The sequence below is a fragment of the Zonotrichia albicollis genome, chromosome 1 (genome assembly GCF_047830755.1).
Source record: "Zonotrichia albicollis isolate bZonAlb1 chromosome 1, bZonAlb1.hap1, whole genome shotgun sequence".
NCBI classification, from domain to species: domain Eukaryota; kingdom Metazoa; phylum Chordata; class Aves; order Passeriformes; family Passerellidae; genus Zonotrichia; species Zonotrichia albicollis.
The window spans coordinates 44,094,871-44,111,454 of NC_133819.1; the positions used below are offsets into that span (position 1 = coordinate 44,094,871).

General features: G+C 38.6%; 1 protein-coding gene across 6 annotated transcripts in view; it reads left to right on the forward strand.

Moving 5' to 3' along the window:
- Positions 1 to 16,584, forward strand: part of TMEM108 (transmembrane protein 108) — a 161,742-nt gene that overhangs the window by 59,845 nt on the left and 85,313 nt on the right. The window contains exon 3 of one of the 6 annotated variants that reach the window (XM_026799488.2): positions 8,134 to 8,216. The exons of the other annotated variants lie outside the window; for them this stretch is intronic. The gene's annotated coding sequence lies outside the window, so the exon portion shown is untranslated. The remainder of the gene's footprint in view (positions 1 to 8,133; positions 8,217 to 16,584) is intronic. 6 annotated transcript variants of the gene reach the window in all.

Sequence of the window (16,584 nt, forward strand, 5' to 3'; positions counted from 1 at the left end):
TCACAATGTCAGTAAAATATGTCTGTGCTTATCTGCAAAAGGATGTGTAGCTGTAACACTGATGTGTGGGGTGAATATGTCTTGCAGCTCTTGGCTCCTTGGGGAGGTACCTCTATGTATGTAGATGGTGTCTAGGAGCAACAGCTTCTGCCATTCCCAGACCTTTAGGATGTTTGAAACCCTGCCCTTCATGTGGAGAAACAGACTGAATGTGCATTCAGGATGCTTTTATGGCATATATTAAAGGTGAAAGCACACTGTGACATTGACTGGAATCATTCCATCACACAGGGAGGCTTTCAGGGCACCTGCTAATCATTTGCAGCATCTGTGGTCTTTCTTGATTCTTGCTGTAGCCAAAATATTCTCAACACAAGAATTAGCTCAGCGGTTTTGCATCCCTGTGCTTAATATCTCTGATAAAATGAGCATACACAAATCTCAGGCTGTTAATGTTGATACATAGATGTCTCAGTCAAGAAATAGAGAGAGGAAATAACTATCTGAGCTTTAAATCTATGTGTGTCATTTTATTCTTTCACCTAAAGTGTAAGTTAACAGGCTGCAGTCAATCTGTGCATCTTAGTCCTGCTATGGCTGTTTTGTCTCGAAGAAATAGTTTGGTGTTCATGGCCAGAGAGAGAGACAAAGAAACTCATCTTTCCATTTAGTGGAGATTTCAGGGTATTCTCTTTACATAAAGGAGACTTAGGGTTTGTGTGTTATTTATACAAAATGGAAAAACAGATCTAGGAGGGCAGGGAAGGAAGCCTTATGTTAGAGTACTCAGCGAATGATGGTTTAAGTACTTACTAGGCTGTGGATGACTAGCTTAACTATCACACTGGAAGGAGCCTTATTTTTCTGAGAAAAGAGTTGAAAGGCCATTTTTCCATCCAAGAAGAGTGTTCAAATATCTGAAACCTCAATAAAAGAAAGAAAAATTAAGGTGTGAAAAATATCTAACTCATCTCACTGAACAACACTTTCAGTTGTACACATCATCAGAAAGGGTCAACATCATATGTCACTCCTCAGCTTAATATTTCTGCAGTTGACAAATCAGAGGTTGGGGCAACACTGCATCAACTCTGCTATCACTGCAGTATTCTAGGTCTGTGAGCTGAGGCAGTCAAAAAACAAGCCAAAACTTTAAGTCTTGTGTAAACAATGATTCTCCAAAATGCGCAAGTAGGTGAAGTAAGAAATCACATTACTCCTTGAATTTGCAGTTTGTGGCTAGTGCAGTGTCACCATCATATTTTCTGAAAAATCTCTTTGCCCAGGATTCTTCTTCTGGGAAGCTGAGAAGCCTCAGAGAAAAATGAAAACAATAATTATCTGTTTTGCTTCTCCTGTGTTTTGCTGCTTTGGAATGTGGTTTGGACAGTGTTTACCAACAGGTGATTGTTCATTGATTTCTGCTGTGAATTATTTTGAAATATTGGCCAATCAGGGGCCAAGCTGTGTCAGACTCTGAAGAAAGTCATGAGTTGTTATTAGTATCTTTTAGCCTTCTGTCTGTATCCTTTCTGTATTCTTTAATATAGTTTAGTATAGTATTCTGTAATATAGTCTAGATCATAAAATAATACATTAGCCTCCTAAGAACATGGAATCAAATGCATCATTCCTCCCTTCATTGGGGATCCCTGAAAATACCAGACTGTAGTTCCAAAGTGTAAATACAAGGAACTTGCAAATACATTAAATTCACATACATGAATTGTCCTCCTACTCTCACCTGTAGTGCTGTTTGCATGGCCAGCCTGCTTTCAGAGCAGATGACAGTAAAAGCATCACAAACCCTAGGTAAGATAAATCTGAATATCTGGGTCTCATCTGCATTCATAGCACAATGGGAAAGACTTGACAGAGTGATGAAGATTTAAGAAATGGAAGCTTGCACAGTTCAGGTGCTGCGTGCTAAGTTACTTAGGCATTCTAACATAAAAATATGTCCTGTTTTTTTTTTCCTGAATCTGTGATAAGAAGGATTATTCAAAGCTGCAATTGATTCATGGATAATGTAGACGTAGTATATATTCACTGGAATCCAGAGAGAACTGGTTCATATAGATAAGTTATTAGAGAAGAATGGCACAAGATTTTCTTTCCAAGTGAATAATCAAGCATCTACATTGCCCTCAAAATGTCTAATATTGACTTTTCCCAAAAAAATAATATCAGATTCAGTGGACCACTGCCTTTGTGACTATGCCTGATTTATAGATCCAGGATCACTATGACAAATACCACTGTTCTTTGGTGTGAGATGCACTGTTTTCCCAAGAAAACATTAAATGGTTTATATAAAGTCAATCTCACTCCCAGCCCTAACAAACTACTCCAGAACTGCTCTTTGTTTGCATTGTTCCATGTGCACTTAGCCTTCTGGTGAATAGCAAGTGAAAGTTTTGTTCTGCTGTGTTCCGGCATGCTCAGTTGTACCCCTACCTGGTGGGAACAGATGTATCTACTTCTCCTTCTTCAGAAATGCCTTGCAGGGCTTTGAGACTTGAAATGGCCTATTATCTACCAAATAACAGATGTCTTCACAGATTAGCCTCTTGGAGTAAAAACACAGGCACACCACACAAAAGATGATGATTAGCTAGTTGAATAACAATAGACAAACTCCAATGCAGATGTACAGGAAACAAGGAAAGGATCACACAGTTATATTTCTATTTTTCTGAGTTCATTATATACATTCTTTTTTACAATGACATCTTAATGTTAAAGCTGCTATTATGCAGCTTTCTGTTTCAAAGCTTCTAACTTATGATTTTTTCAAATTAAAATAATGTATTAATATTTCTCTCAATTACATGCTAATAAAAGACTTAATTCAGTTTGCATACAATTAATGCATTTGTTGCAAAAGTATTCCATATGTTATTTTACTTGATTTCTTTAAATATATTTCAGTTAAGGATTTGCATTCATCTCTTTCAATATGAAGGAAATTAAAGAATGCTTCAGGTAAATCCTTCAAATCATAATACACCTCTCTGTATGTGGTCCAGCAGAAGCCAGAAAGTTTGATCACAGAATTTGGAGTGAAGCATATGAAGAATTAGACACATTTATCTACAGGACTTCCCCTTGATGGTTTAATTGTCTCATTACAAAGCCTTGAGTGCTTGCTGATTTGGTGGGTCAGAGTCTTCCTGAATGCAGAAAAATATAGACAAGCACTCTATTAACCTTGAGTCTGGTAAAGGTTGCCTGATGCCTATTTTAGTCTGTAATTTTTTAAATTTCAGTGAGAATAATTTAGTCTCTTAGAGAAAAAGAAATTAACAAAACAGGGGGATGGGCAATCATATTTGATCACATTACAGTACCTTGTATTATTATGTGGAATTTCCATATCACGGATCAGGAAGGTGAAATCTATTGGGGAGAGAGGACCATGCAGGACAAAGACTAAGATTTCTCTAGTGGAAGTCGAGGTTAGAGCTTTTCTCATATTAGTGGAAAACTGCCACACTGGACTGCCTTCTGGTCTGAAAAATCCTTATCCATGTATGTTTCTTCAGATTTTGCAGTTCAGCTGTGCTAGGATTTGGTCAGTAGGGAGCATGCTTCAGATGAGGGAGATACAAAGGTTGTGGCTATGGCCTAAATTATTGCCTTGGGTATTGGAATTATTAAGAAAGGACAGGGCTGGGATATGGTCCCCATGGAGGGGAAGCTAGGAAAGGGACAAAGAGATTATTAATATGTGGAGATAACATGGTGAGGCAAAGAGAAAAGGCACAGAAGGGTGCTGAGGAGGAGAGGATGGGATGTTAAGAAAGGATGAAACCAATACACAGGAGAAAGAGGTGGGCAGGATTCTGGCAGTAGGGACCAGACTAGCAATAGGGCAAGGTCAGGTTGTCAGCTCAAGGGTTAAAGTCTGGGCTCAGAACAGAAAAGGCTCCAGTTCTCTGAAGGATTGTTTTTTTTTAATTTTTTTAAATTTATGATTTTCTCTTTGTGTTTTTAAACTGTGTAAGTTACACCTAAAAGCCCTTTTAAGGGTACAAAGCAAAGCTCTCTGAAATATGGAGAGATTTCAGTCAACACTGCTCAGATGAATCAATATTTTATTTTATCATAGTAGTTCATTATGTCACCTCTTCTTCCTGTAACTGTACATCATTCAAAGCCAGCTTTGAAGCCAGAGTTATTAATTTCCTGGGGAGCACTTCTGTGGCTCTCATTATTGCAGCATCCGAGCACTTTAAAAACATTAATGAATTTATCTGTACAATGTGCCGATAAGGTGAAATGACATTATGCGCCGAGGAAAATTATGCACAGAATCATAATGTCAACAAAGGACATTTAATTTAGATGCCCAACTTGAGATGTTCATGCCCTGACTTTCAAGAAACAGCAGTGGATCGTCCTCTCTTTGTTTTGGAGTTGGCTTCTGCTGAGTCCATCACTGTTGGAATTGCTCCACGCTTCCACAGTTCAGAGCGCAGGTGTTCCGTGCTCTGCTCTAAGCAAACAAAGAAGATGCAATTAATGAGTGCCTGCATGAAGTTTGGATTTTGTGACTCCCTTGGCATTAGGCACTGAGGCAGAGACAGAATCCAGTTCCCCAGGCCAGCTTTCCACTGCCCTAGGCACAACCATGGTGGTTTTCCAAGCCCTTACCTCAGTCTTGTTGTACTGTCCAGTGCCATCCATGCTGAGGCAGAGATGCAGCAAACAGCAAGTTCCTTCTTGTTGTGACCTTGACTTGCTGAATATGTGCAGTCAGCCCTTGCTCTTTGACCGAGTGAGGCTGGATATTGGACTAAAAATCAAGGTATGTGAGTGTATTATTTGCTTTGTCACAGTGTGTTCAAACCATAACCAGTGCAGATTTCTTGCACTGCCAGGATAGATGCACCAAAAGAGCTCTCATTCCTTCATATTGATTCATGTCTTCTGTAACTGTTGTGACAATCTTAGCACACAGGGGCAGGGGCTCCTGAAGCAGAGAGAAGCTGCAATTTTATTTGAAAATGATCCTTCATTGTGCCCCTGGGTGGCCTCAAATTGTGTGAGCTGATTTGGGGATAAGGTGGAAACCATGTCACACAATACACCTATGGCTGGACATCTCCTGTTTTTGTCCTTGCAAGGTTGAACTAATGGCTCAGAAGTGCATTGCACCCAAAAGACACAGCATGTTCTCCCCAACTTTTTACAGCCTGTAGAAGCAAAGCCATGGTGCAATCAAGCAGGACCTGGAAGAGATCGTCTCTGTTTCACTGAAAAATTTTTCTTTAGTAGGAAAAGAGAAGGATAGAAAGGGAGAGAGAAAGTTTTTCAGATGCACAAATAGAAGATAGTCTCTATTAGCTTTCACAATGAGAAGGGTGTCTCACTGAAGTCTGTACCTGCAAAAATCCTGCTGTAACAATCTGATCTTCCCCACATCCTCTCCTGTGCTGTTCAAGACCACTCTTCCCCATTTTCCTTCATCAGTTCATTTTCTTATTGAATCCCATTGTGGTGGGACAGAGTCACTGGAATTACTCTGGATTTGCAGTCAGCAGCTCAGAACATGGCTTAGCCCATCTCAGTTGCAGTGTAGCAGAAAGTATCTGGCACACCTGAAATGGTCCTCACATTTTAGCTCTAGTCAGCTATTTAGGCACATGTTTATTTATTAAATCCACCTATCAGTCCTTCACCTAAGTAGTCCTATTCTTTCCCTGTCTAGGCTCTTCCTTACACCTGTCAGGAAAAAAAAGAACAACCTTCTTCAAATTGTGGCATTTGCTTGCACTGCTTTATGAATCTTGAGCCAGGTGCTGAATCTATACTGAAATCTCCTCTCAGGGTCAGTGGGCCTCACCTGAGGGAGAACTTCACCTAAGGAACAACTTCACAGTGCCAGGCAGTAAACAGAGTTTTCACTAACCTATTAGAATAAGCTGTGCATCTGAGCATAATCTTAGTTGACAGGATAATGTGGTTTTAGATGCTGGTGTTTTGAGATTTCCCTTTTTTTTCCATATGCTTTTCCTTCTGGCTTACTTGCACCTCTGTGCATGCCAGTGAACCTTTTGAAGGAGGGAAGATGAGCTGTTTAGCCAGTAGCAGTCTTGCTGCCTGCACAAACTGAAAAGGAAGAAAATAAGACACACAGTGATCTGCATGTTAAATCCTCTCTAAAGCTTCAGACCTGTCATGTAGACCTAAATCTCTGTCAGTGCCAGGTTAGCATCTTGCCCAATCATCTTACCCTACCTCTCCTTCTTTTGCCTTCAGTCCCCCTCCCCAAAGCCCTAAGTTGTAGACATCACGTTGACACAGACTAGGGCATTATTATTATTATTCAGAGTTGCATAAAAAGTGAATTTACATTGAGTAAAACCAATAAGCCATGCTGCTCTGACATTTAATTTTCTTGGAAATTCTTCCTATTGAATCAGACAGCACTACATGCATTTTCAAATGAAATTCAGTGTTTGCACTACAGTAACCTTGTAGGCAGAAGAATGAATAATTTGGAAATTACCAAGAGCCTATTTCCTGCCACCTTCCTTCAGAGCTAAATTTTTATGTGGCTATATTTCTATGTGATGCCGTGTGATTTTTTAAAATTTTTATTTCCACCCACTGTTTCAAAATGGTGTGCAAAATAGTCTTCTATAAAAAAGGGATTGCTATTAATGTGTGGATCACTGGTTGGTTGTCTCCTATTTTTTCTGTGGCCATTTCTTCCTCTGACATCAAACTCTGGGAAAGCTGAGGATAAAAAAATGGTGTCCCTTGAACTAGACACGGTTATGATAAACTCTGAGATGAAATGTCAAGCCTAAGCAGGTGTACTGTTCTACTTTCCAGTGTGTGTTGATCAGCCCGCCAAAGCAGTGCAGTCATATTTCAGAGCTCACTTTATCTCCCTTCTCTCCTTACCATATTGAATGTCTGATTATAAAGGAGGTAGTAAATAGCTCTGTTAAAAAGAGGTTTAACCAGAGACATAGGTCAAGACATTGTCTTACTTTCTGTGTCAAATGATTATGCATTTATGCATCCATCCATCCAGATCTGCCAGAAATGTTCCTATTCTTAGAGCTGAAGTTGTTATAATTTCATAGAGGAAGCTGGTTCAGACAGACTTTGTCTTTGAAGTGGTAGACTTCATTTCAACATGAATGTGTGCTCTAAAATAGCTGAGCAAAGGAAAGCAGCAAACACTTAGTTGGGATTGCCCCTGAACTAACATCCTGTCATGGGGGCAAGAGGATCTGGCAGAGCACACAAGAAGGTCTTAGAAATGCCCAAACTTTCACATCTGTTTACCATACTGATATTTTTACTAAAAATATTTATATAAACCATGTTGGATTTTCTTGGGATTTATGGTCTGTTAAAAAAGCTAGCGATATAGGCTAGTATTAAATACATTAATGCACCATTGAGACTGAATGGTTAAGAACTGAAAAGCTGGTAATGCTTTCCTACCATGCTTTTTTCAATTATAATAAAATGTTTCTTTCAATCTTAGATACTTGTGTATGTCTATTATAACCTGTCATTGTGAAATTAGATCCTTATGCTGTACTCACACATTATGATTAGGGCTGGTTCAAAACATTCAATCCAAAACTGACATGGAAATAATCTTGAACATGTATTTTGATAGGAAACTTATTATGATTTTCTTTTCACTGAAAAGAAAAAGGAGATATGTTGTACAGTTTTATTAATTTTTTTTCCTTTCTTCTTTTTTCTTTTTTTTGTTACCTTTTGTCACTGAGATGCATGCTAGTATAAACAGAGAAGGAAAGACAAACAGAAAACATGGCTATCATCTATACATATATCCACAAACAGATATATATATGCAATTCAAAATTACAATAATGAATGCATTGCATTTATTTAGTTTTTTTTGATAACTGAAATGGTTATGTTTTCCTTAACTGTGGTATCTTGTTTGGTACAATAGGATGGGCCACAACCAAAATATACAGGCAGGGTACTCTGACCTGACTCAAAGTTCTTGTGTTTCACCCATCTTCAGTTCTCAGAAAGGCTGGGTCTGTGGGCTGGCCTCAGCAACTGATGGAGCCAGAAGAGCTCTACACTGCCATCCTTCACTGGTGATTCTTTCTCTGTGCTTTGTAGATGTAAACCAGCCTGGGGAGCTGAGAGGCAAGGCAGAGTGAACGGGTCTTGGATTCAGGTCTGCTGTGCTTATCTTCCAGCAGGTCAGTTGAAGTTCCCCTAGAGATGCTCCAAAACTTAATTAGCCTATCTTGATCTTTTTCTCCTTTCATATCCCTCAATCTCGTTAATATTTACAGTCTCTTGAGGAAAGTTAGTACAAGGAACCTTTTTTACAGATGAAGTTTTCAAAGCCAAAACCCAGTATTGTGAGATTTTTGTCAAAACAATTAGAGGCACTTTCATCTCCTAGCTTGTGTCTTTAGTTCACAGTAAATCAGATAGTGCTGATGCACAATACTGGGCCTCCTTTGTGGTGGTGTCTTAAGGATTATTTGTTTAGCTGGGTAATTGTGACGTTCACTAAAGGGAAGATGATCTTGCAGTTAAAATGTTATATTGAGATGTTTCCATCTCTGCTATAGATTTCCTTTGAAGCCTCCTGGGGCCTGTGTATCAGTGTTTTCAGGATTCTAATACAGATATGTTTGACAGCACAGGACTTGCTTCCATTTTGGAGCAGCTTTATTAAACTGATATTTTGGCCTGAATTTCAGAGGCATGGAGCGTGCATACTCCTCTTTGTGTACAGATGATGATTTCCATTCTTGAAAATTTGACCCAGTAAATCGACCTTAGGAATACAGTACCATATTATAAAAGAGGGAAAATTATACCTTCTCTTTTGCATGCTTTTTTTAATCTACTTGAAATACTTGCATTTAATCAAGGTGAATAATGTGAAAAGCCTGATTTCAGCTGCTTCACAAAGGTAAACCCTTTTTCAACTCTCCTGTGTTTATTACAATGCAGGCAAAGCTATTTGCTTGCCTGTCCTTTACATTAAGTCTTTTTTTATTGTATACCCTACACAATGGGAACAAGAGAATAGTTTAACACAGCTGCAGTGAAGTTAACCCCATAAGCCTTGAAATCCCTGTATCTGGAGAAAGCTCTGGGTGAGATTCCTTTTACAGATGTTGGCATCCTCATTTTCAGTGTTAGGGGCTGAAATCAATTGCTTGACCTTCAGCACTTTGAAACTCAGTGGAGAAAAACAGCCCCACAAAAGGAATGGGCCTTTTCCTCCCAAGAGAGGCATTTTAAACAGGGCACAGGCTTCAGAGGAGCCAATCCAGCTGCTCATTGCAGAGGGAGTTTCAGTGTGTAAATCAAATGTCACATCCACAGTGTGGACACCCTGAGGCCCATGAGATGCCATAGGAGATCCACCAGGGAAAACCCAGCATCACAAGAGTGCTGTGGAAGTAGAGCTTGTTTCTACATCCATTCTCTGCTGTGAGTAACAAGGATAAAGACGCTGTATTTTCTTTATTTTTCCAGAAGTTATAGAGGCATCTTTACTAATATAGTCCTTTGTGCCAGAAAAGTCTTTTAGCAGGAGAGCTTCCAGTGGTTATAAAGTTCTTCTATGAAAGAGCAGGCAATTTATACTGCTGAATGCTTCCTTGGTGTAGTGCAGCCCGTGAAATTTTCATCATGAGCTTGAAATTAATATTAAAAGATTTTCTTTAGTTTGGCTGTCATAAGACCCACAAAGAAAATTTTGAAAAATTACACAACTTAGTCTTAAATTTGTCATATTTCATTTTAAAAAAAAAGGCTTTTCAAGAAGACAGTGAAAAATGCTTTTCACTATGGACTTTTTCTGTACAACTTTCTTGACTCAGTTGTTCCACTTTCTTTTTTCATGTTGCATTGTGAAGGATTATTCTCACGAAAACTCGGAGAAGTTGGACTTTTTTCCTTCAGTTACCCAAAACAGCATGTTTCAAGGTGTATTTCAATTTCATATTTATTTCAACAAAATAAAATTTCATTATCCAAGTTTCAAATGCCCATATATTCTCATGTATTGAGGGGATTGCTTACTGTGAAAGAGAATATTGCTAGGTGTCCACAGGACTTCACAAAAATATTTCACTATTTCATCATTGGATATTTTATATTCAGCCATATACAAGTTTTAAAATAAGCGCAGAAGTCTTCCCCTGCCCATCCCTAATAGGTATTAATGACCAAATTCTAATTATCCCTACAGCTCCTTAGTCAGTTTGATCTTCATGAAGATGTTAGCTTCTCAGGGCTCCACTGACATGAATGATGTAAAGGAAAGGCTTCTTCTTTTCGTGTACTAAAACTGGACAGACAGACACACACAGTCATGTCTTTGCACCATTGAGAACAAGAAGCAGCCAGAACAGCTGTGCAGACTTTTCTCCCACTGGAGCTGCCATAAGAAGTATCTGCTAATGGTAGGTGATTAGGAACAAAGAAATAGTCCCTTGCACCACTGATGTAGTGTGAAGAACATTTAGCAGCCAAGGGCTTTAGATTTTTTTTCTGTTCTCCATCTCTGGGATTTCTCAGTTGTAATCAGCCAAAAGTGATCCTGGCCATCACAGCTTTGCCAGAATGGTCATGTCTCTTGTGAAATGGCATTTCATTTCCACTCTGGTATTTTTCCTCTCAGTTTTTCCTACCCTTTGAATGATTGCCTTTTGCAATCAGTGATTGTTCATGAGATGACCATAGATGCCAAGGCATTAAATAGCCAAAGGCAACAGCTGCTCTACCCAGCCTTTGCTGACTAAGTCCTTCCCCTGCCCATGGTCACTTGGACGTGAGGTTCTTCACGCCCATCTATTTTTATGATAGTGAACCCCAAGAGTTCCTTTCTTCCCTCTCCCTTTCATCAGCATGCCCCAGGCCTGACATGGGAATAAAGGAAGATGGTGAAGGGTGAGCTAGCTGGCCGTGACCTCCGCTTGCCACAGGAATGACAGTAGTCTTTAAGTGATCATCTTGCCTAGAGTTATTCATAGAAACACTGTCACAGCTGGGAGGAGGGCTGAACACAGGAATTGGAACTGTTATGTTAGAGAGATGAGGGATGGGGACTTCAGTAGTTAATGATGAAGTAAGGAAGCTGAGGAAGAGGGAACAATTGCTGTAACGGTTTCCCTTGTATATCGACACTGCTTTCTCTGTGTGTTTTTCTTGAGTGGTGTTTGTCGTTGTGCTAATGGGGAGTATGGATCCAAACACCAGTACAAGGAAAACCACAGCCAGCCTCAGGTGCAGTGGGGATTGTAGATGCTGTGCATCTGAATTCAGAAGGGAGAGGCTTTGGGAAGGTAATTTGTTTTTGGTTTTGTTCTGGATGCTCTGAGGTTCTCTGCTGCCGAGTTCGTGTCCCATAGAATGCAAGAAAAGTATGGTAGTAGCTCTAGTTCAGATGCCTCCTAACTATTCCTTATGCACACATGACAGGCCTACACTCCACCACCAAGACTGGTTTTGATCAGCTGTGGTATCCTGAGGGTCGACCTACTCTTTGGAGACCTTAGGAAAGCAAAGAGTGTACACTTCTCTGGGTAACAGTGGAAGTAGATGTGAATTGCTCATTCTTAAATCTGCAAAGAGGAATCTACTTCAAAAAGTGCTGAAAGGTCTAAGTATAAAATGGACATAAATATAAAAATTCTCCACTCAGAATGGTGTGAAGATAGATGATAACAGTAGTTTGCACGTTCCAAGCAGTGGAAATAAATCACAGCAAACAATGTGGCACATGTTGAACAAGAACAGAGAATTCCTGCTTGGAGGAATCTTATTGCTGCAAGTTAATCATCTTTTTATTAGCATGCCCTGAAGCTTTTTTGGATATAAATTTTGCAAAATAACATCTGGATTGTGGGAGCAGGCCATAAAATTAAGAAACAAACACAAAGAAAACACAGAGTTGTGCTTGAGCTGTGTGTAGTCAAGAAGAGGACACCTGTTCCTTTTATGAGGCACACCAGAACACCCACTGTGATTAACCAGTGGGATGCAGTGGAGGAAGACCATGGTAGTGGACTTTACACTGGGGGAGTAACTCGTGGGGATAATCTCAGCATTCTTGAGTTGTAATTGAGCAGCCTCTGCTGTTGATGTCTTATGAGAAATTCGTTGAACATCCTGGGGCAATATTATAGTGAAAGGATCTAGGCTGGGTTTTCTTGAGAGGGGAGTCAAAAAAGATTGGAGATGGAAGTATTTCTGAGTCTGTCTACTTTTTCTCTTTCATTTTCTGGAGAAATACTATTGTTGAAAACTGTCTGTGATGTACCATTTTCTCCTTTCCAGAATGATCTGTAGCAGAGAGAAGGCAGTCAGAAGTAACATAATGAGGTTTATGTGCTTCATGGATGGGAGTGGCATGTCTTTTGCTTGTCTCTTCTTTTATCACCATTTTTCAGCTTCTCTATTTTAGTCTCCTGGTTTCCATTTGACAGACAATAAAAAAGAGTTCTCCACTGACTGTTAGCTTTGCCTCAATGTGCATCTTCTGTTCTTTCTCCTTTATTTCTTCTTTAATTTAAGGCCTGGTTGGCATTTTTTCCCCATCAGACATAATGAATGGCTGGGAGCTGTCTGCTCTTTTGGACTCTTTTGTCTTCAATCCATCATTATGTCTTCATTGTCCTCTTTAATTTAACTGAGATGTTGAGGGGATCACTTACTGTGAAAGACAATATTGCTAGCTGTCCACAGGGATTTCACACATCTATTCATCATTTTGGTAAGATAAACTGTATGTGAAATATTGTGTACTAAAAAATGCAAAATATGTAAGTCCATTTCAAACACCAAGTGCTTAACCAGTATTTTTAAACTCAAATAGGTTAGGTGGTTAGGTATATGACACCTTTTCTGGATACAAATTTTGTCAAATTTAACTATGGAAGATGAATATTTCAAAGTTGACATTGATTTGATTACAAACTTGCACTAACTTTATTGCTTTCTTTCAAAGTATGTCAGTAGGTACACCAATATGAATGCAATGAAGGTTCATAATTAAACCTTTATTTCCTGGCTTTCAGAGGGGGTTCAGAGGATTTGGGAATATACCCTTTCACTTGGAGACCAAAATCTAGGAAATTAACTTTACAATCCTTAAAAAAAAAATCTCAAGGATCAGGTATAGCTGTATCAGATAATTCCTCAAGTACTCACAATGGCTTCTCAAACATTAAAACTCAGTATGTTGGAGAAGTCAACTGCCAAAAAACCTCAGGGAGGTGTTGAAGAAATGAGTGAAGAGTATAAAATGGATACAAAACTCAGAGACTCACATTAGATTCTGGATTACTGAAGTTTAGCACACATTTTCCAGCTAAATTTTTTTACAAGATCCCTTCTATTTCTGCTCATTCTTCATAATTTTTTTCTATTAAGTGACAGTTTGTGTATTTAAAACAGGTGGTGGTACTCTGGTTTTAAATTAAACTGTCCAAAGTCAGGAACTGGCTGTGTGTCTGCATTTTCCATCTGCAGTGCACAGCTTTGCTAATCTATTAGTGCCTAAAATTACATTCTCAAATACCTAAGAGAACATGGGTTGGTGAACTAGAGCACTCTCATCTACCAGCAAATCTGTAACCTTCCTTGATTGTGATAAATAAATGTACCTACAGGGCCCTGAGAAGAGTATTGTGATGGCTGGACATGGCTTAATACTCAGAAAGGAGATTTCCTCTGCAGCTATTGAAATGTCTGACCATGAGATTTTGCTTTGTATTCTTAGAGGTACAGAAGAATTTCCATGATTGGAAGGAATTATTGTAGAAACTGTGGCAGCTTCAGAAGTCCTTATATATGATAGGTACATATTTGCAGTATCATAATAATAGCAACAGTAATTCAGCCCTTCATTGCCCTCTCTCAGAAAAGTCAAGATAGTAAATGGTTGTGTGGCAGAAATGGCAGATGAAATTCCATGGTGATAATTGCAAATTCACATCCACAGGCAAAAATTAGTCCAGGCTCTAAATACCTGAGGAAAGGCTTCAGAGGAGTTGTTGTTACTTAGCAGGCAGGTCTGTAAAACAGTGGAGTAGAGCTCAGGAGCTGTGATGAAGACAAAGAGAATCATAGGCACAACTGGAAAGAGACTAGAGAAGAAACAGGAGATATCACTGTGCAGTATGAAACTCCAGTACACACCCAAATTTTGGTGGCTGCATACAATTTTTTTCCCTTCTCCTCAGATCTGAACTGGAATGGATAAGTATAGCTTAAGGCATGACAATTATCAGACATTAAGTGTATCTTCTTTATGAAAAAAAAGCCCAAGAATTCCTCAGCTTGAAAAAGAGATTCTAAATGATCTAATGAAAGACTAAAATTGTATGATGTGGAGGAAATAAGTGAGGAATAATTATTCTCAAGTTAAAAAAATATGGCACCTCAGGTAATTTATTCCACTCAGGCTTGCTAGAGATAGAGCAATCGATGCCAGGGTGTAAAGATTACCTTGCACTGAGGCTGTTTCGCAAATAATTTCCTGCTGTCCTGCTGGCAGCTCGTGTTTAAGTCAGGGTAATGGACTTGCTGGAGCTTTCACCTGGGTGGGTGCAGCAGTGGTTCCTCTGTTCTCAAGTCAGGTCTTGATTCAGGGACTTGATGGGCTGGTTCATCCGCCTCAACTTTGTGCAGCTTTGGTGATCATTGCAAGCAGTCTCTGCCTCTGGAAAACCATCACTGGTGTTCCTGGGATTCCAAAGCTATACAAATAAATCTTACTAGATGTCTCTTGCCTTGAAATAAAACAAATTCTTGTTTTGCACATATTTCCTGTACACGAGAAATAAGGTATTAAAAACTGTGGGGGAAAAATGTTTAAAAAATGCTTTAAAAATGTTTACATTAGTTGTACTACATGATCATTGTGGGTCCTTTCCGACTGAAATGTTTTTTTCTTTTACGCCCAAGTCAGGACTTTGAAGAAATTGAGACATTCATGGCAACATTTAGTTTATGTATGTTCACTGAGTTCTCCATGTATTATTTTATGGCCATGTGGTCAAAAGGATAAATCTTCTAACTGAGACCAACAGAAGAACATAATAAAGTTTTCTATTGATAACCTTTGTTTTTTGCCCATATGCACACTAGTTCGTATTTCTTAGCACAGGGTAAATTCCTGGTCTAAATAAATATGCATGCAATTTATTTCAGCCACAATACCAGAATTTATGAGCAAATGTCTTTCTTTATTATTGATAGTATTAATATGGAGATGGGAGAGAAATACAAAAAAAAATATGGTTCACAGCCAAGAACTGCATCACATCAGTATTGCCAAGTGTAGTTAAAATTATACAAAGTTAATAATGTGGATTTAGGGCTGCAATTTCAGATTCTCCTTTTTTTTCATTGTTTTTATGACTTCACGTGGGTCAGTGCTTGTAAATCCTGTTTTGATACAAACTTAATTCATTTGTACTTTGTAGGAGTACTTGTGTGTATGGTTTCTACATTGTCAGTGGCTTATCTGGTTCTTGTCTTTTCCTGCATATATTTTTATTAATATCTTAGTGGCTGCTAAACACAGGCCTATTGTATATGCCTCTTGGAAGAGTGCTGTAACAGATTATATTATGTTTGTTTATACATGAAGACAGATGTTTTTACTACATCTGTTTCATCATTTGGTAAGCCATAGGGAAAAAGGGGTAAATAAGTCCCTCAGCAAGTTTCCATGATAAAACTATAGCATGAATCTGACACTAATTCTGATTAAAAATGATAGGCTAATTCACAGATGATTGCTTCCATTTAAGAGAAAATGCCTTGCAGATACTGACATTTCTGCAAGTTACAGAGATGTTTTTAAGGTCCAGTGTTAAATGGAAAATGTGGAGGAATCCAAACACATGGCATTAGTGTGCATAAATTTCTGTGTGGAATAACTTAACAAAACTCAAGCATCTTTTGTTATGGGCAAGAAAAGTCATGATCCTTTTTCATTTTCCACATAAAAGTCAAATATAGCTCTGTTTTCACAAGCTCTGCAGCATTTATACAGTTCAAAGGTGTTATTCGTTGTTTATCTTATGTCTTCAAGATTGCATTTTAAATAAGCCCTGAAAGATTTATATGCATGTTAAAATGACTCAGAAATATCCCTAGGAGTTCAGAAGATGAAGATGTGTTGAACTGGAAGCTAGAGGATACTACATGCTTTTTAATATTGACCACGGGGCTTTTAAGTAGGTGATCTCAGGGTCCTCCTTTTCACAGTTAGTTCTGAATATTTAGCAAATTATTTTTTCTGGAAAAAAGAGCTTGAATATTGTGTTGTCTTTGGGTACTTGGTGAGACATTACTCACAGCAGTGCTTTGGGACCACATTTGCTTTTCACTTCTGATTTATGCATTTATTTTCCACACAATGTGAATAATTAATATCAGCATGATTGGGATTTATTTTTTCATAGTATCTTTTAAACCAAGGGTGGAAAAATATCCATGTCAAGTATTTGAAAATACCGTCTGAGGACTCATAAAATATTATTAGATGCTCCCCAAGTGGGCAAAGGCAGGGAGGTAAAGTGGTCA